At 45.0% G+C, this 15,762-nt stretch overlaps 36 non-coding genes across 36 annotated transcripts; 9 read left to right on the top strand and 27 right to left on the bottom strand.

Annotated features, from left to right (window-relative positions):
* Positions 1–219: 219 nt before the first annotated feature.
* TRNAA-CGC (transfer RNA alanine (anticodon CGC)) lies at positions 220–291 on the bottom strand. The gene has a single exon. It is a non-coding gene; the product is annotated as a tRNA-Ala (tRNA).
* A 613-nt stretch (positions 292–904) lies between these two features.
* Positions 905–990, bottom strand: TRNAY-GUA (transfer RNA tyrosine (anticodon GUA)). The gene is given in 2 exon segments: positions 905–940; positions 954–990. It is a non-coding gene; the product is annotated as a tRNA-Tyr (tRNA).
* A 638-nt stretch (positions 991–1,628) lies between these two features.
* On the top strand, positions 1,629–1,701 carry TRNAM-CAU (transfer RNA methionine (anticodon CAU)). The gene has a single exon. It is a non-coding gene; the product is annotated as a tRNA-Met (tRNA).
* Positions 1,702–1,893: 192 nt separating this feature from the next.
* TRNAA-CGC (transfer RNA alanine (anticodon CGC)) lies at positions 1,894–1,965 on the bottom strand. The gene has a single exon. It is a non-coding gene; the product is annotated as a tRNA-Ala (tRNA).
* A 614-nt stretch (positions 1,966–2,579) lies between these two features.
* On the bottom strand, positions 2,580–2,665 carry TRNAY-GUA (transfer RNA tyrosine (anticodon GUA)). The gene is given in 2 exon segments: positions 2,580–2,615; positions 2,629–2,665. It is a non-coding gene; the product is annotated as a tRNA-Tyr (tRNA).
* A 430-nt stretch (positions 2,666–3,095) lies between these two features.
* Positions 3,096–3,167, bottom strand: TRNAA-UGC (transfer RNA alanine (anticodon UGC)). Its single transcript has one exon. It is a non-coding gene; the product is annotated as a tRNA-Ala (tRNA).
* A 137-nt stretch (positions 3,168–3,304) lies between these two features.
* Positions 3,305–3,377, top strand: TRNAM-CAU (transfer RNA methionine (anticodon CAU)). The gene has a single exon. It is a non-coding gene; the product is annotated as a tRNA-Met (tRNA).
* Positions 3,378–3,570: 193 nt separating this feature from the next.
* TRNAA-CGC (transfer RNA alanine (anticodon CGC)) lies at positions 3,571–3,642 on the bottom strand. Its single transcript has one exon. It is a non-coding gene; the product is annotated as a tRNA-Ala (tRNA).
* A 614-nt stretch (positions 3,643–4,256) lies between these two features.
* On the bottom strand, positions 4,257–4,342 carry TRNAY-GUA (transfer RNA tyrosine (anticodon GUA)). Its single transcript is given in 2 exon segments — positions 4,257–4,292; positions 4,306–4,342. It is a non-coding gene; the product is annotated as a tRNA-Tyr (tRNA).
* Positions 4,343–4,772: 430 nt separating this feature from the next.
* On the bottom strand, positions 4,773–4,844 carry TRNAA-UGC (transfer RNA alanine (anticodon UGC)). The gene has a single exon. It is a non-coding gene; the product is annotated as a tRNA-Ala (tRNA).
* Positions 4,845–4,981: 137 nt separating this feature from the next.
* On the top strand, positions 4,982–5,054 carry TRNAM-CAU (transfer RNA methionine (anticodon CAU)). The gene has a single exon. It is a non-coding gene; the product is annotated as a tRNA-Met (tRNA).
* A 193-nt stretch (positions 5,055–5,247) lies between these two features.
* Positions 5,248–5,319, bottom strand: TRNAA-CGC (transfer RNA alanine (anticodon CGC)). The gene has a single exon. It is a non-coding gene; the product is annotated as a tRNA-Ala (tRNA).
* Positions 5,320–5,933: 614 nt separating this feature from the next.
* On the bottom strand, positions 5,934–6,019 carry TRNAY-GUA (transfer RNA tyrosine (anticodon GUA)). Its single transcript is given in 2 exon segments — positions 5,934–5,969; positions 5,983–6,019. It is a non-coding gene; the product is annotated as a tRNA-Tyr (tRNA).
* Positions 6,020–6,449: 430 nt separating this feature from the next.
* TRNAA-UGC (transfer RNA alanine (anticodon UGC)) lies at positions 6,450–6,521 on the bottom strand. Its single transcript has one exon. It is a non-coding gene; the product is annotated as a tRNA-Ala (tRNA).
* A 137-nt stretch (positions 6,522–6,658) lies between these two features.
* Positions 6,659–6,731, top strand: TRNAM-CAU (transfer RNA methionine (anticodon CAU)). Its single transcript has one exon. It is a non-coding gene; the product is annotated as a tRNA-Met (tRNA).
* A 193-nt stretch (positions 6,732–6,924) lies between these two features.
* Positions 6,925–6,996, bottom strand: TRNAA-CGC (transfer RNA alanine (anticodon CGC)). The gene has a single exon. It is a non-coding gene; the product is annotated as a tRNA-Ala (tRNA).
* Positions 6,997–7,610: 614 nt separating this feature from the next.
* Positions 7,611–7,696, bottom strand: TRNAY-GUA (transfer RNA tyrosine (anticodon GUA)). The gene is given in 2 exon segments: positions 7,611–7,646; positions 7,660–7,696. It is a non-coding gene; the product is annotated as a tRNA-Tyr (tRNA).
* A 430-nt stretch (positions 7,697–8,126) lies between these two features.
* TRNAA-UGC (transfer RNA alanine (anticodon UGC)) lies at positions 8,127–8,198 on the bottom strand. The gene has a single exon. It is a non-coding gene; the product is annotated as a tRNA-Ala (tRNA).
* Positions 8,199–8,335: 137 nt separating this feature from the next.
* TRNAM-CAU (transfer RNA methionine (anticodon CAU)) lies at positions 8,336–8,408 on the top strand. The gene has a single exon. It is a non-coding gene; the product is annotated as a tRNA-Met (tRNA).
* Positions 8,409–8,601: 193 nt separating this feature from the next.
* Positions 8,602–8,673, bottom strand: TRNAA-CGC (transfer RNA alanine (anticodon CGC)). Its single transcript has one exon. It is a non-coding gene; the product is annotated as a tRNA-Ala (tRNA).
* Positions 8,674–9,287: 614 nt separating this feature from the next.
* TRNAY-GUA (transfer RNA tyrosine (anticodon GUA)) lies at positions 9,288–9,373 on the bottom strand. The gene is given in 2 exon segments: positions 9,288–9,323; positions 9,337–9,373. It is a non-coding gene; the product is annotated as a tRNA-Tyr (tRNA).
* A 430-nt stretch (positions 9,374–9,803) lies between these two features.
* On the bottom strand, positions 9,804–9,875 carry TRNAA-UGC (transfer RNA alanine (anticodon UGC)). Its single transcript has one exon. It is a non-coding gene; the product is annotated as a tRNA-Ala (tRNA).
* Positions 9,876–10,012: 137 nt separating this feature from the next.
* TRNAM-CAU (transfer RNA methionine (anticodon CAU)) lies at positions 10,013–10,085 on the top strand. The gene has a single exon. It is a non-coding gene; the product is annotated as a tRNA-Met (tRNA).
* A 193-nt stretch (positions 10,086–10,278) lies between these two features.
* TRNAA-CGC (transfer RNA alanine (anticodon CGC)) lies at positions 10,279–10,350 on the bottom strand. The gene has a single exon. It is a non-coding gene; the product is annotated as a tRNA-Ala (tRNA).
* Positions 10,351–10,964: 614 nt separating this feature from the next.
* On the bottom strand, positions 10,965–11,050 carry TRNAY-GUA (transfer RNA tyrosine (anticodon GUA)). Its single transcript is given in 2 exon segments — positions 10,965–11,000; positions 11,014–11,050. It is a non-coding gene; the product is annotated as a tRNA-Tyr (tRNA).
* A 430-nt stretch (positions 11,051–11,480) lies between these two features.
* On the bottom strand, positions 11,481–11,552 carry TRNAA-UGC (transfer RNA alanine (anticodon UGC)). Its single transcript has one exon. It is a non-coding gene; the product is annotated as a tRNA-Ala (tRNA).
* Positions 11,553–11,689: 137 nt separating this feature from the next.
* Positions 11,690–11,762, top strand: TRNAM-CAU (transfer RNA methionine (anticodon CAU)). Its single transcript has one exon. It is a non-coding gene; the product is annotated as a tRNA-Met (tRNA).
* Positions 11,763–11,955: 193 nt separating this feature from the next.
* On the bottom strand, positions 11,956–12,027 carry TRNAA-CGC (transfer RNA alanine (anticodon CGC)). The gene has a single exon. It is a non-coding gene; the product is annotated as a tRNA-Ala (tRNA).
* Positions 12,028–12,641: 614 nt separating this feature from the next.
* On the bottom strand, positions 12,642–12,727 carry TRNAY-GUA (transfer RNA tyrosine (anticodon GUA)). The gene is given in 2 exon segments: positions 12,642–12,677; positions 12,691–12,727. It is a non-coding gene; the product is annotated as a tRNA-Tyr (tRNA).
* A 430-nt stretch (positions 12,728–13,157) lies between these two features.
* Positions 13,158–13,229, bottom strand: TRNAA-UGC (transfer RNA alanine (anticodon UGC)). The gene has a single exon. It is a non-coding gene; the product is annotated as a tRNA-Ala (tRNA).
* Positions 13,230–13,366: 137 nt separating this feature from the next.
* TRNAM-CAU (transfer RNA methionine (anticodon CAU)) lies at positions 13,367–13,439 on the top strand. Its single transcript has one exon. It is a non-coding gene; the product is annotated as a tRNA-Met (tRNA).
* A 193-nt stretch (positions 13,440–13,632) lies between these two features.
* Positions 13,633–13,704, bottom strand: TRNAA-CGC (transfer RNA alanine (anticodon CGC)). The gene has a single exon. It is a non-coding gene; the product is annotated as a tRNA-Ala (tRNA).
* Positions 13,705–14,318: 614 nt separating this feature from the next.
* On the bottom strand, positions 14,319–14,404 carry TRNAY-GUA (transfer RNA tyrosine (anticodon GUA)). The gene is given in 2 exon segments: positions 14,319–14,354; positions 14,368–14,404. It is a non-coding gene; the product is annotated as a tRNA-Tyr (tRNA).
* Positions 14,405–14,834: 430 nt separating this feature from the next.
* Positions 14,835–14,906, bottom strand: TRNAA-UGC (transfer RNA alanine (anticodon UGC)). The gene has a single exon. It is a non-coding gene; the product is annotated as a tRNA-Ala (tRNA).
* A 137-nt stretch (positions 14,907–15,043) lies between these two features.
* Positions 15,044–15,116, top strand: TRNAM-CAU (transfer RNA methionine (anticodon CAU)). Its single transcript has one exon. It is a non-coding gene; the product is annotated as a tRNA-Met (tRNA).
* A 193-nt stretch (positions 15,117–15,309) lies between these two features.
* On the bottom strand, positions 15,310–15,381 carry TRNAA-CGC (transfer RNA alanine (anticodon CGC)). The gene has a single exon. It is a non-coding gene; the product is annotated as a tRNA-Ala (tRNA).
* Positions 15,382–15,762: the final 381 nt, after the last annotated feature.

Consider the following 15,762-nt stretch of genomic DNA (forward strand, 5'->3'; position numbering starts at 1 on the left):
TCCTGAGTTCGATCCTCAGAGAGGGCATTTCTTTCCTCCTTTTGGCAAGCAAAATTCTCAGATTTTCTTGAAAAGTGGAAACTATGCCTACTCCAAACACATTTTCAAAGCAAACAATTTAAGCGGGGTTCTGACCCCCAACTGCCCGAGAAACCTCTACTTTCCACAAGATGGCAGGCTAGCCTTCTGGAAAAAGCCAAGATAGAGAACAGAGACTCCTGGAGATGCCGGGGATTGAACGCGGGGCCTCATACATGCGAAGCATGCGCTCTACCACTGAGCTACATCCCCTCAACTGCACTCTAACGTTTTGCTGGATGTAAGGAGACTCTGAAGCCCATGGACTGCAAAGTCTCGATTTGAGACTAGAATGTAAAGTGTCAGGCTTGGAATTGCTCACACCTCACGTGTGAACTGTCTTCATGGAGCATATATTTAGTGCAATCAGGGATCGATTCTCCGGCAGGGCTTTTATTTGCTCAGTTTGGAATGCAAAACTTCTCAGGATTCCAAAAAATGTGAAAACTATTGGTCTACTTTCCTGCTTGCTCAGCCTTTCGGGAGATGATTCCATTGGATATTCCCTCTTGCCCATCGGTATACATTCAAATTGAAGGCAAGTCATAGTGTGATTGGCTGCCAAGCAGCTACCTTTGGAGCAGTGCAATTGGAAGTCTGCCAAGGGCATACATATATTAATGCAATGCTTTGGTATTAGTTCTGATCAGCAGGTTCCTTGACTTTTCTTCACACCTCCCCTAGCGACGACTATGTCATCCATTCCCTTTGAAAGCAGATAGAGTACGCTTCTTTTCCGGTATTTATCGAAGCTCTGGGAATTTTTCATAGTCAATGGAAGGTATTGCTGATTCAAAGCAAAAGCCATGGAAATTAAACCACAAAATCCTTCGAGCCGGATTTGAACCAGCGACCTAAGGATGCCTGAATTTATGCTACAGTCCTCCGCTCTACCAACTGAGCTATCGAAGGAGTAGTGGCAAACTTCCGTAGCACCAAAATTATCTCTCGCTCAAGAAAGGTTGTGGAGGGTGGGAACCAGGAGCAGACAGATGCACATCATCAATATTACCTGCCACTCCCCCTCAAAGTTACCAGAAAAGTAAGAGTCTCTGCTTTAGAGGAAGAACCCTTACCAATGACCAAGAGGGCTGCCACAGATTTCTATCCTAAATGTATTAAGATTGCCAAGATTAATCATCACTTTGATGGCTTAAACAAGTAAGATTCTTCTGTTGTATAAGCATCAAAAATGAGATAGCCCCATTTCATGGGTTTTTTCAAGGCAAACGTCTCACAGTTTAAGTGGGGTTGGTATCCCAGTTGCATGACATATCTCTTCCTTAATACTGATAGCCAGCCTTGTTTTCTGCCAAAATCCGAGACAAGCATGGCAAAAGTCTGGAGATGCCGGGGATTGAACCCGGGGCCTCATACATGCAAAGCATGCGCTCTACCACTGAGCTACATCCCATGTCTGCCAAGTTTTACTGGCTGCCAAGTCAACCCATTTGACACTGCAGCATAAAGTCTCAGTCAGGAAAATCCTTAAGCCTCGTACCTGGAATATCTTTATGGTCTATAGTCCTATTTAGAGATGCTTGTGTGCAGCCTTCTTAGCGCAGTAGGCAGCGCGTCAGTCTCATAATCTGAAGGTCCTGAGTTCGATCCTCAGAGAGGGCATTTCTTTCCTCCTTTTGGCAAGCAAAATTCTCAGATTTTCTTGAAAAGTGGAAACTATGCCTACTCCAAACACATTTTCAAAGCAAACAATTTAAGCGGGGTTCTGACCCCCAACTGCCCGAGAAACCTCTACTTTCCACAAGATGGCAGGCTAGCCTTCTGGAAAAAGCCAAGATAGAGAACAGAGACTCCTGGAGATGCCGGGGATTGAACGCGGGGCCTCATACATGCGAAGCATGCGCTCTACCACTGAGCTACATCCCCTCAACTGCACTCTAACGTTTTGCTGGATGTAAGGAGACTCTGAAGCCCATGGACTGCAAAGTCTCGATTTGAGACTAGAATGTAAAGTGTCAGGCTTGGAATTGCTCACACCTCACGTGTGAACTGTCTTCATGGAGCATATATTTAGTGCAATCAGGGATCGATTCTCCGGCAGGGCTTTTATTTGCTCAGTTTGGAATGCAAAACTTCTCAGGATTCCAAAAAATGTGAAAACTATTGGTCTACTTTCCTGCTTGCTCAGCCTTTCGGGAGATGATTCCATTGGATATTCCCTCTTGCCCATCGGTATACATTCAAATTGAAGGCAAGTCATAGTGTGATTGGCTGCCAAGCAGCTACCTTTGGAGCAGTGCAATTGGAAGTCTGCCAAGGGCATACATATATTAATGCAATGCTTTGGTATTAGTTCTGATCAGCAGGTTTCCTTGACTTTTCTTCACACCTCCCCTAGCGACGACTATGTCATCCATTCCCTTTGAAAGCAGATAGAGTACGCTTCTTTTCCGGTATTTATCGAAGCTCTGGGAATTTTTCATAGTCAATGGAAGGTATTGCTGATTCAAAGCAAAAGCCATGGAAATTAAACCACAAAATCCTTCGAGCCGGATTTGAACCAGCGACCTAAGGATGCCTGAATTTATGCTACAGTCCTCCGCTCTACCAACTGAGCTATCGAAGGAGTAGTGGCGAACTTCCGTAGCACCAAAATTATCTCTCGCTCAAGAAAGGTTGTGGAGGGTGGGGACCAGGAGCAGACAGATGCACATCATCAATATTACCTGCCACTCCCCCTCAAAGTTACCAGAAAAGTAAGAGTCTCTGCTTTAGAGGAAGAACCCTTACCAATGACCAAGAGGGCTGCCACAGATTTCTATCCTAAATGTATTAAGATTGCCAAGATTAATCATCACTTTGATGGCTTAAACAAGTAAGATTCTTCTGTTGTATAAGCATCAAAAATGAGATAGCCCCATTTCATGGGTTTTTTCAAGGCAAACGTCTCACAGTTTAAGTGGGGTTGGTATCCCAGTTGCATGACATATCTCTTCCTTAATACTGATAGCCAGCCTTGTTTTCTGCCAAAATCCGAGACAAGCATGGCAAAAGTCTGGAGATGCCGGGGATTGAACCCGGGGCCGCATACATGCAAAGCATGCGCTCTACCACTGAGCTACATCCCCATGTCTGCCAAGTTTTACTGGCTGCCAAGTCAACCCATTTGACACTGCAGCATAAAGTCTCAGTCAGGAAAATCCTTAAGCCTCGTACCTGGAATATCTTCATGGTCTATAGTCCTATTTAGAGATGCTTGTGTGCAGCCTTCTTAGCGCAGTAGGCAGCGCGTCAGTCTCATAATCTGAAGGTCCTGAGTTCGATCCTCAGAGAGGGCATTTCTTTCCTCCTTTTGGCAAGCAAAATTCTCAGATTTTCTTGAAAAGTGGAAACTATGCCTACTCCAAACACATTTTTCAAAGCAAACAATTTAAGCGGGGTTCTGACCCCCAACTGCCCGAGAAACCTCTACTTTCCACAAGATGGCAGGCTAGCCTTCTGGAAAAAGCCAAGATAGAGAACAGAGACTCCTGGAGATGCCGGGGATTGAACGCGGGGCCTCATACATGCGAAGCATGCGCTCTACCACTGAGCTACATCCCCTCAACTGCACTCTAACGTTTTGCTGGATGTAAGGAGACTCTGAAGCCCATGGACTGCAAAGTCTCGATTTGAGACTAGAATGTAAAGTGTCAGGCTTGGAATTGCTCACACCTCACGTGTGAACTGTCTTCATGGAGCATATATTTAGTGCAATCAGGGATCGATTCTCCGGCAGGGCTTTTATTTGCTCAGTTTGGAATGCAAAACTTCTCAGGATTCCAAAAAATGTGAAAACTATTGGTCTACTTTCCTGCTTGCTCAGCCTTTCGGGAGATGATTCCATTGGATATTCCCTCTTGCCCATCGGTATACATTCAAATTGAAGGCAAGTCATAGTGTGATTGGCTGCCAAGCAGCTACCTTTGGAGCAGTGCAATTGGAAGTCTGCCAAGGGCATACATATATTAATGCAATGCTTTGGTATTAGTTCTGATCAGCAGGTTTCCTTGACTTTTCTTCACACCTCCCCTAGCGACGACTATGTCATCCATTCCCTTTGAAAGCAGATAGAGTACGCTTCTTTTCCGGTATTTATCGAAGCTCTGGGAATTTTTCATAGTCAATGGAAGGTATTGCTGATTCAAAGCAAAAGCCATGGAAATTAAACCACAAAATCCTTCGAGCCGGATTTGAACCAGCGACCTAAGGATGCCTGAATTTATGCTACAGTCCTCCGCTCTACCAACTGAGCTATCGAAGGAGTAGTGGCAAACTTCCGTAGCACCCAAATTATCTCTCGCTCAAGAAAGGTTGTGGAGGGTGGGAACCAGGAGCAGACAGATGCACATCATCAATATTACCTGCCACTCCCCCTCAAAGTTACCAGAAAAGTAAGAGTCTCTGCTTTAGAGGAAGAACCCTTACCAATGACCAAGAGGGCTGCCACAGATTTCTATCCTAAATGTATTAAGATTGCCAAGATTAATCATCACTTTGATGGCTTAAACAAGTAAGATTCTTCTGTTGTATAAGCATCAAAAATGAGATAGCCCCATTTCATGGGTTTTTTCAAGGCAAACGTCTCACAGTTTAAGTGGGGTTGGTATCCCAGTTGCATGACATATCTCTTCCTTAATACTGATAGCCAGCCTTGTTTTCTGCCAAAATCCGAGACAAGCATGGCAAAAGTCTGGAGATGCCGGGGATTGAACCCGGGGCCGCATACATGCAAAGCATGCGCTCTACCACTGAGCTACATCCCCATGTCTGCCAAGTTTTACTGGCTGCCAAGTCAACCCATTTGACACTGCAGCATAAAGTCTCAGTCAGGAAAATCCTTAAGCCTCGTACCTGGAATATCTTCATGGTCTATAGTCCTATTTAGAGATGCTTGTGTGCAGCCTTCTTAGCGCAGTAGGCAGCGCGTCAGTCTCATAATCTGAAGGTCCTGAGTTCGATCCTCAGAGAGGGCATTTCTTTCCTCCTTTTGGCAAGCAAAATTCTCAGATTTTCTTGAAAAGTGGAAACTATGCCTACTCCAAACACATTTTTCAAAGCAAACAATTTAAGCGGGGTTCTGACCCCCAACTGCCCGAGAAACCTCTACTTTCCACAAGATGGCAGGCTAGCCTTCTGGAAAAAGCCAAGATAGAGAACAGAGACTCCTGGAGATGCCGGGGATTGAACGCGGGGCCTCATACATGCGAAGCATGCGCTCTACCACTGAGCTACATCCCCTCAACTGCACTCTAACGTTTTGCTGGATGTAAGGAGACTCTGAAGCCCATGGACTGCAAAGTCTCGATTTGAGACTAGAATGTAAAGTGTCAGGCTTGGAATTGCTCACACCTCACGTGTGAACTGTCTTCATGGAGCATATATTTAGTGCAATCAGGGATCGATTCTCCGGCAGGGCTTTTATTTGCTCAGTTTGGAATGCAAAACTTCTCAGGATTCCAAAAAATGTGAAAACTATTGGTCTACTTTCCTGCTTGCTCAGCCTTTCGGGAGATGATTCCATTGGATATTCCCTCTTGCCCATCGGTATACATTCAAATTGAAGGCAAGTCATAGTGTGATTGGCTGCCAAGCAGCTACCTTTGGAGCAGTGCAATTGGAAGTCTGCCAAGGGCATACATATATTAATGCAATGCTTTGGTATTAGTTCTGATCAGCAGGTTTCCTTGACTTTTCTTCACACCTCCCCTAGCGACGACTATGTCATCCATTCCCTTTGAAAGCAGATAGAGTACGCTTCTTTTCCGGTATTTATCGAAGCTCTGGGAATTTTTCATAGTCAATGGAAGGTATTGCTGATTCAAAGCAAAAGCCATGGAAATTAAACCACAAAATCCTTCGAGCCGGATTTGAACCAGCGACCTAAGGATGCCTGAATTTATGCTACAGTCCTCCGCTCTACCAACTGAGCTATCGAAGGAGTAGTGGCGAACTTCCGTAGCACCAAAATTATCTCTCGCTCAAGAAAGGTTGTGGAGGGTGGGAACCAGGAGCAGACAGATGCACATCATCAATATTACCTGCCACTCCCCCTCAAAGTTACCAGAAAAGTAAGAGTCTCTGCTTTAGAGGAAGAACCCTTACCAATGACCAAGAGGGCTGCCACAGATTTCTATCCTAAATGTATTAAGATTGCCAAGATTAATCATCACTTTGATGGCTTAAACAAGTAAGATTCTTCTGTTGTATAAGCATCAAAAATGAGATAGCCCCATTTCATGGGTTTTTTCAAGGCAAACGTCTCACAGTTTAAGTGGGGTTGGTATCCCAGTTGCATGACATATCTCTTCCTTAATACTGATAGCCAGCCTTGTTTTCTGCCAAAATCCGAGACAAGCATGGCAAAAGTCTGGAGATGCCGGGGATTGAACCCGGGGCCTCATACATGCAAAGCATGCGCTCTACCACTGAGCTACATCCCCATGTCTGCCAAGTTTTACTGGCTGCCAAGTCAACCCATTTGACACTGCAGCATAAAGTCTCAGTCAGGAAAATCCTTAAGCCTCGTACCTGGAATATCTTTATGGTCTATAGTCCTATTTAGAGATGCTTGTGTGCAGCCTTCTTAGCGCAGTAGGCAGCGCGTCAGTCTCATAATCTGAAGGTCCTGAGTTCGATCCTCAGAGAGGGCATTTCTTTCCTCCTTTTGGCAAGCAAAATTCTCAGATTTTCTTGAAAAGTGGAAACTATGCCTACTCCAAACACATTTTTCAAAGCAAACAATTTAAGCGGGGTTCTGACCCCCAACTGCCCGAGAAACCTCTACTTTCCACAAGATGGCAGGCTAGCCTTCTGGAAAAAGCCAAGATAGAGAACAGAGACTCCTGGAGATGCCGGGGATTGAACGCGGGGCCTCATACATGCGAAGCATGCGCTCTACCACTGAGCTACATCCCCTCAACTGCACTCTAACGTTTTGCTGGATGTAAGGAGACTCTGAAGCCCATGGACTGCAAAGTCTCGATTTGAGACTAGAATGTAAAGTGTCAGGCTTGGAATTGCTCACACCTCACGTGTGAACTGTCTTCATGGAGCATATATTTAGTGCAATCAGGGATCGATTCTCCGGCAGGGCTTTTATTTGCTCAGTTTGGAATGCAAAACTTCTCAGGATTCCAAAAAATGTGAAAACTATTGGTCTACTTTCCTGCTTGCTCAGCCTTTCGGGAGATGATTCCATTGGATATTCCCTCTTGCCCATCGGTATACATTCAAATTGAAGGCAAGTCATAGTGTGATTGGCTGCCAAGCAGCTACCTTTGGAGCAGTGCAATTGGAAGTCTGCCAAGGGCATACATATATTAATGCAATGCTTTGGTATTAGTTCTGATCAGCAGGTTTCCTTGACTTTTCTTCACACCTCCCCTAGCGACGACTATGTCATCCATTCCCTTTGAAAGCAGATAGAGTACGCTTCTTTTCCGGTATTTATCGAAGCTCTGGGAATTTTTCATAGTCAATGGAAGGTATTGCTGATTCAAAGCAAAAGCCATGGAAATTAAACCACAAAATCCTTCGAGCCGGATTTGAACCAGCGACCTAAGGATGCCTGAATTTATGCTACAGTCCTCCGCTCTACCAACTGAGCTATCGAAGGAGTAGTGGCAAACTTCCGTAGCACCCAAATTATCTCTCGCTCAAGAAAGGTTGTGGAGGGTGGGAACCAGGAGCAGACAGATGCACATCATCAATATTACCTGCCACTCCCCCTCAAAGTTACCAGAAAAGTAAGAGTCTCTGCTTTAGAGGAAGAACCCTTACCAATGACCAAGAGGGCTGCCACAGATTTCTATCCTAAATGTATTAAGATTGCCAAGATTAATCATCACTTTGATGGCTTAAACAAGTAAGATTCTTCTGTTGTATAAGCATCAAAAATGAGATAGCCCCATTTCATGGGTTTTTTCAAGGCAAACGTCTCACAGTTTAAGTGGGGTTGGTATCCCAGTTGCATGACATATCTCTTCCTTAATACTGATAGCCAGCCTTGTTTTCTGCCAAAATCCGAGACAAGCATGGCAAAAGTCTGGAGATGCCGGGGATTGAACCCGGGGCCGCATACATGCAAAGCATGCGCTCTACCACTGAGCTACATCCCCATGTCTGCCAAGTTTTACTGGCTGCCAAGTCAACCCATTTGACACTGCAGCATAAAGTCTCAGTCAGGAAAATCCTTAAGCCTCGTACCTGGAATATCTTCATGGTCTATAGTCCTATTTAGAGATGCTTGTGTGCAGCCTTCTTAGCGCAGTAGGCAGCGCGTCAGTCTCATAATCTGAAGGTCCTGAGTTCGATCCTCAGAGAGGGCATTTCTTTCCTCCTTTTGGCAAGCAAAATTCTCAGATTTTCTTGAAAAGTGGAAACTATGCCTACTCCAAACACATTTTTCAAAGCAAACAATTTAAGCGGGGTTCTGACCCCCAACTGCCCGAGAAACCTCTACTTTCCACAAGATGGCAGGCTAGCCTTCTGGAAAAAGCCAAGATAGAGAACAGAGACTCCTGGAGATGCCGGGGATTGAACGCGGGGCCTCATACATGCGAAGCATGCGCTCTACCACTGAGCTACATCCCCTCAACTGCACTCTAACGTTTTGCTGGATGTAAGGAGACTCTGAAGCCCATGGACTGCAAAGTCTCGATTTGAGACTAGAATGTAAAGTGTCAGGCTTGGAATTGCTCACACCTCACGTGTGAACTGTCTTCATGGAGCATATATTTAGTGCAATCAGGGATCGATTCTCCGGCAGGGCTTTTATTTGCTCAGTTTGGAATGCAAAACTTCTCAGGATTCCAAAAAATGTGAAAACTATTGGTCTACTTTCCTGCTTGCTCAGCCTTTCGGGAGATGATTCCATTGGATATTCCCTCTTGCCCATCGGTATACATTCAAATTGAAGGCAAGTCATAGTGTGATTGGCTGCCAAGCAGCTACCTTTGGAGCAGTGCAATTGGAAGTCTGCCAAGGGCATACATATATTAATGCAATGCTTTGGTATTAGTTCTGATCAGCAGGTTTCCTTGACTTTTCTTCACACCTCCCCTAGCGACGACTATGTCATCCATTCCCTTTGAAAGCAGATAGAGTACGCTTCTTTTCCGGTATTTATCGAAGCTCTGGGAATTTTTCATAGTCAATGGAAGGTATTGCTGATTCAAAGCAAAAGCCATGGAAATTAAACCACAAAATCCTTCGAGCCGGATTTGAACCAGCGACCTAAGGATGCCTGAATTTATGCTACAGTCCTCCGCTCTACCAACTGAGCTATCGAAGGAGTAGTGGCAAACTTCCGTAGCACCAAAATTATCTCTCGCTCAAGAAAGGTTGTGGAGGGTGGGAACCAGGAGCAGACAGATGCACATCATCAATATTACCTGCCACTCCCCCTCAAAGTTACCAGAAAAGTAAGAGTCTCTGCTTTAGAGGAAGAACCCTTACCAATGACCAAGAGGGCTGCCACAGATTTCTATCCTAAATGTATTAAGATTGCCAAGATTAATCATCACTTTGATGGCTTAAACAAGTAAGATTCTTCTGTTGTATAAGCATCAAAAATGAGATAGCCCCATTTCATGGGTTTTTTCAAGGCAAACGTCTCACAGTTTAAGTGGGGTTGGTATCCCAGTTGCATGACATATCTCTTCCTTAATACTGATAGCCAGCCTTGTTTTCTGCCAAAATCCGAGACAAGCATGGCAAAAGTCTGGAGATGCCGGGGATTGAACCCGGGGCCTCATACATGCAAAGCATGCGCTCTACCACTGAGCTACATCCCCATGTCTGCCAAGTTTTACTGGCTGCCAAGTCAACCCATTTGACACTGCAGCATAAAGTCTCAGTCAGGAAAATCCTTAAGCCTCGTACCTGGAATATCTTTATGGTCTATAGTCCTATTTAGAGATGCTTGTGTGCAGCCTTCTTAGCGCAGTAGGCAGCGCGTCAGTCTCATAATCTGAAGGTCCTGAGTTCGATCCTCAGAGAGGGCATTTCTTTCCTCCTTTTGGCAAGCAAAATTCTCAGATTTTCTTGAAAAGTGGAAACTATGCCTACTCCAAACACATTTTTCAAAGCAAACAATTTAAGCGGGGTTCTGACCCCCAACTGCCCGAGAAACCTCTACTTTCCACAAGATGGCAGGCTAGCCTTCTGGAAAAAGCCAAGATAGAGAACAGAGACTCCTGGAGATGCCGGGGATTGAACGCGGGGCCTCATACATGCGAAGCATGCGCTCTACCACTGAGCTACATCCCCTCAACTGCACTCTAACGTTTTGCTGGATGTAAGGAGACTCTGAAGCCCATGGACTGCAAAGTCTCGATTTGAGACTAGAATGTAAAGTGTCAGGCTTGGAATTGCTCACACCTCACGTGTGAACTGTCTTCATGGAGCATATATTTAGTGCAATCAGGGATCGATTCTCCGGCAGGGCTTTTATTTGCTCAGTTTGGAATGCAAAACTTCTCAGGATTCCAAAAAATGTGAAAACTATTGGTCTACTTTCCTGCTTGCTCAGCCTTTCGGGAGATGATTCCATTGGATATTCCCTCTTGCCCATCGGTATACATTCAAATTGAAGGCAAGTCATAGTGTGATTGGCTGCCAAGCAGCTACCTTTGGAGCAGTGCAATTGGAAGTCTGCCAAGGGCATACATATATTAATGCAATGCTTTGGTATTAGTTCTGATCAGCAGGTTTCCTTGACTTTTCTTCACACCTCCCCTAGCGACGACTATGTCATCCATTCCCTTTGAAAGCAGATAGAGTACGCTTCTTTTCCGGTATTTATCGAAGCTCTGGGAATTTTTCATAGTCAATGGAAGGTATTGCTGATTCAAAGCAAAAGCCATGGAAATTAAACCACAAAATCCTTCGAGCCGGATTTGAACCAGCGACCTAAGGATGCCTGAATTTATGCTACAGTCCTCCGCTCTACCAACTGAGCTATCGAAGGAGTAGTGGCAAACTTCCGTAGCACCCAAATTATCTCTCGCTCAAGAAAGGTTGTGGAGGGTGGGAACCAGGAGCAGACAGATGCACATCATCAATATTACCTGCCACTCCCCCTCAAAGTTACCAGAAAAGTAAGAGTCTCTGCTTTAGAGGAAGAACCCTTACCAATGACCAAGAGGGCTGCCACAGATTTCTATCCTAAATGTATTAAGATTGCCAAGATTAATCATCACTTTGATGGCTTAAACAAGTAAGATTCTTCTGTTGTATAAGCATCAAAAATGAGATAGCCCCATTTCATGGGTTTTTTCAAGGCAAACGTCTCACAGTTTAAGTGGGGTTGGTATCCCAGTTGCATGACATATCTCTTCCTTAATACTGATAGCCAGCCTTGTTTTCTGCCAAAATCCGAGACAAGCATGGCAAAAGTCTGGAGATGCCGGGGATTGAACCCGGGGCCGCATACATGCAAAGCATGCGCTCTACCACTGAGCTACATCCCCATGTCTGCCAAGTTTTACTGGCTGCCAAGTCAACCCATTTGACACTGCAGCATAAAGTCTCAGTCAGGAAAATCCTTAAGCCTCGTACCTGGAATATCTTCATGGTCTATAGTCCTATTTAGAGATGCTTGTGTGCAGCCTTCTTAGCGCAGTAGGCAGCGCGTCAGTCTCATAATCTGAAGGTCCTGAGTTCGATCCTCAGAGAGGGCATTTCTTTCCTCCTTTTGGCAAGCAAAATTCTCAGATTTTCTTGAAAAGTGGAAACTATGCCTACTCCAAACACATTTTTCAAAGCAAACAATTTAAGCGGGGTTCTGACCCCCAACTGCCCGAGAAACCTCTACTTTCCACAAGATGGCAGGCTAGCCTTCTGGAAAAAGCCAAGATAGAGAACAGAGACTCCTGGAGATGCCGGGGATTGAACGCGGGGCCTCATACATGCGAAGCATGCGCTCTACCACTGAGCTACATCCCCTCAACTGCACTCTAACGTTTTGCTGGATGTAAGGAGACTCTGAAGCCCATGGACTGCAAAGTCTCGATTTGAGACTAGAATGTAAAGTGTCAGGCTTGGAATTGCTCACACCTCACGTGTGAACTGTCTTCATGGAGCATATATTTAGTGCAATCAGGGATCGATTCTCCGGCAGGGCTTTTATTTGCTCAGTTTGGAATGCAAAACTTCTCAGGATTCCAAAAAATGTGAAAACTATTGGTCTACTTTCCTGCTTGCTCAGCCTTTCGGGAGATGATTCCATTGGATATTCCCTCTTGCCCATCGGTATACATTCAAATTGAAGGCAAGTCATAGTGTGATTGGCTGCCAAGCAGCTACCTTTGGAGCAGTGCAATTGGAAGTCTGCCAAGGGCATACATATATTAATGCAATGCTTTGGTATTAGTTCTGATCAGCAGGTTTCCTTGACTTTTCTTCACACCTCCCCTAGCGACGACTATGTCATCCATTCCCTTTGAAAGCAGATAGAGTACGCTTCTTTTCCGGTATTTATCGAAGCTCTGGGAATTTTTCATAGTCAATGGAAGGTATTGCTGATTCAAAGCAAAAGCCATGGAAATTAAACCACAAAATCCTTCGAGCCGGATTTGAACCAGCGACCTAAGGATGCCTGAATTTATGCTACAGTCCTCCGCTCTACCAACTGAGCTATCGAAGGAGTAGTGGCAAACTTCCGTAGCACCAAAATTATCTCTCGCTCAAGAAAGGTTGTGGAGGGTGGGAACCAGGAGCAGACAGATGCACATCATCAATATTACCTGCCACTCCCCCTCAAAGTTACCAGAAAAGTAAGAGTCTCTGCTTTAGAGGAAGAACCCTTACCAATGACCAAGAGGGCTGCCACAGATTTCTATCCTAAATGTATTAAGATTGCCAAGATTAATCATCACTTTGATGGCTTAAACAAGTAAGATTCTTCTGTTGTATAAGCATCAAAAATGAGATAGCCCCATTTCATGGGTTTTTTCAAGGCAAACGTCTCACAGTTTAAGTGGGGTTGGTATCCCAGTTGCATGACATATCTCTTCCTTAATACTGATAGCCAGCCTTGTTTTCTGCCAAAATCCGAGACAAGCATGGCAAAAGTCTGGAGATGCCGGGGATTGAACCCGGGGCCGCATACATGCAAAGCATGCGCTCTACCACTGAGCTACATCCCCATGTCTGCCAAGTTTTACTGGCTGCCAAGTCAACCCATTTGACACTGCAGCATAAAGTCTCAGTCAGGAAAATCCTTAAGCCTCGTACCTGGAATATCTTCATGGTCTATAGTCCTATTTAGAGATGCTTGTGTGCAGCCTTCTTAGCGCAGTAGGCAGCGCGTCAGTCTCATAATCTGAAGGTCCTGAGTTCGATCCTCAGAGAGGGCATTTCTTTCCTCCTTTTGGCAAGCAAAATTCTCAGATTTTCTTGAAAAGTGGAAACTATGCCTACTCCAAACACATTTTTCAAAGCAAACAATTTAAGCGGGGTTCTGACCCCCAACTGCCCGAGAAACCTCTACTTTCCACAAGATGGCAGGCTAGCCTTCTGGAAAAAGCCAAGATAGAGAACAGAGACTCCTGGAGATGCCGGGGATTGAACGCGGGGCCTCATACATGCGAAGCATGCGCTCTACCACTGAGCTACATCCCCTCAACTGCACTCTAACGTTTTGCTGGATGTAAGGAGACTCTGAAGCCCATGGACTGCAAAGTCTCGATTTGAGACTAGAATGTAAAGTGTCAGGCTTGGAATTGCTCACACCTCACGTGTGAACTGTCTTCATGGAGCATATATTTAGTGCAATCAGGGATCGATTCTCCGGCAGGGCTTTTATTTGCTCAGTTTGGAATGCAAAACTTCTCAGGATTCCAAAAAATGTGAAAACTATTGGTCTACTTTCCTGCTTGCTCAGCCTTTCGGGAGATGATTCCATTGGATATTCCCTCTTGCCCATCGGTATACATTCAAATTGAAGGCAAGTCATAGTGTGATTGGCTGCCAAGCAGCTACCTTTGGAGCAGTGCAATTGGAAGTCTGCCAAGGGCATACATATATTAATGCAATGCTTTGGTATTAGTTCTGATCAGCAGGTTTCCTTGACTTTTCTTCACACCTCCCCTAGCGACGACTATGTCATCCATTCCCTTTGAAAGCAGATAGAGTACGCTTCTTTTCCGGTATTTATCGAAGCTCTGGGAATTTTTCATAGTCAATGGAAGGTATTGCTGATTCAAAGCAAAAGCCATGGAAATTAAACCACAAAATCCTTCGAGCCGGATTTGAACCAGCGACCTAAGGATGCCTGAATTTATGCTACAGTCCTCCGCTCTACCAACTGAGCTATCGAAGGAGTAGTGGCAAACTTCCGTAGCACCAAAATTATCTCTCGCTCAAGAAAGGTTGTGGAGGGTGGGAACCAGGAGCAGACAGATGCACATCATCAATATTACCTGCCACTCCCCCTCAAAGTTACCAGAAAAGTAAGAGTCTCTGCTTTAGAGGAAGAACCCTTACCAATGACCAAGAGGGCTGCCACAGATTTCTATCCTAAATGTATTAAGATTGCCAAGATTAATCATCACTTTGATGGCTTAAACAAGTAAGATTCTTCTGTTGTATAAGCATCAAAAATGAGATAGCCCCATTTCATGGGTTTTTTCAAGGCAAACGTCTCACAGTTTAAGTGGGGTTGGTATCCCAGTTGCATGACATATCTCTTCCTTAATACTGATAGCCAGCCTTGTTTTCTGCCAAAATCCGAGACAAGCATGGCAAAAGTCTGGAGATGCCGGGGATTGAACCCGGGGCCTCATACATGCAAAGCATGCGCTCTACCACTGAGCTACATCCCCATGTCTGCCAAGTTTTACTGGCTGCCAAGTCAACCCATTTGACACTGCAGCATAAAGTCTCAGTCAGGAAAATCCTTAAGCCTCGTACCTGGAATATCTTCATGGTCTATAGTCCTATTTAGAGATGCTTGTGTGCAGCCTTCTTAGCGCAGTAGGCAGCGCGTCAGTCTCATAATCTGAAGGTCCTGAGTTCGATCCTCAGAGAGGGCATTTCTTTCCTCCTTTTGGCAAGCAAAATTCTCAGATTTTCTTGAAAAGTGGAAACTATGCCTACTCCAAACACATTTTTCAAAGCAAACAATTTAAGCGGGGTTCTGACCCCCAACTGCCCGAGAAACCTCTACTTTCCACAAGATGGCAGGCTAGCCTTCTGGAAAAAGCCAAGATAGAGAACAGAGACTCCTGGAGATGCCGGGGATTGAACGCGGGGCCTCATACATGCGAAGCATGCGCTCTACCACTGAGCTACATCCCCTCAACTGCACTCTAACGTTTTGCTGGATGTAAGGAGACTCTGAAGCCCATGGACTGCAAAGTCTCGATTTGAGACTAGAATGTAAAGTGTCAGGCTTGGAATTGCTCACACCTCACGTGTGAACTGTCTTCATGGAGCATATATTTAGTGCAATCAGGGATCGATTCTCCGGCAGGGCTTTTATTTGCTCAGTTTGGAATGCAAAACTTCTCAGGATTCCCAAAAATGTGAAAACTATTGGTCTACTTTCCTGCTTGCTCAGCCTTTCGGGAGATGATTCCATTGGATATTCCCTCTTGCCCATCGGTATACATTCAAATTGAAGGCAAGTCATAGTGTGATTGGCTGCCAAGCAGCTACCTTTGGAGCAGTGCAATTGGA

This window comes from Lissotriton vulgaris, chromosome 1_1, assembly GCF_964263255.1.
Source record: "Lissotriton vulgaris chromosome 1_1, aLisVul1.2, whole genome shotgun sequence".
Classification (NCBI taxonomy): domain Eukaryota; kingdom Metazoa; phylum Chordata; class Amphibia; order Caudata; family Salamandridae; genus Lissotriton; species Lissotriton vulgaris.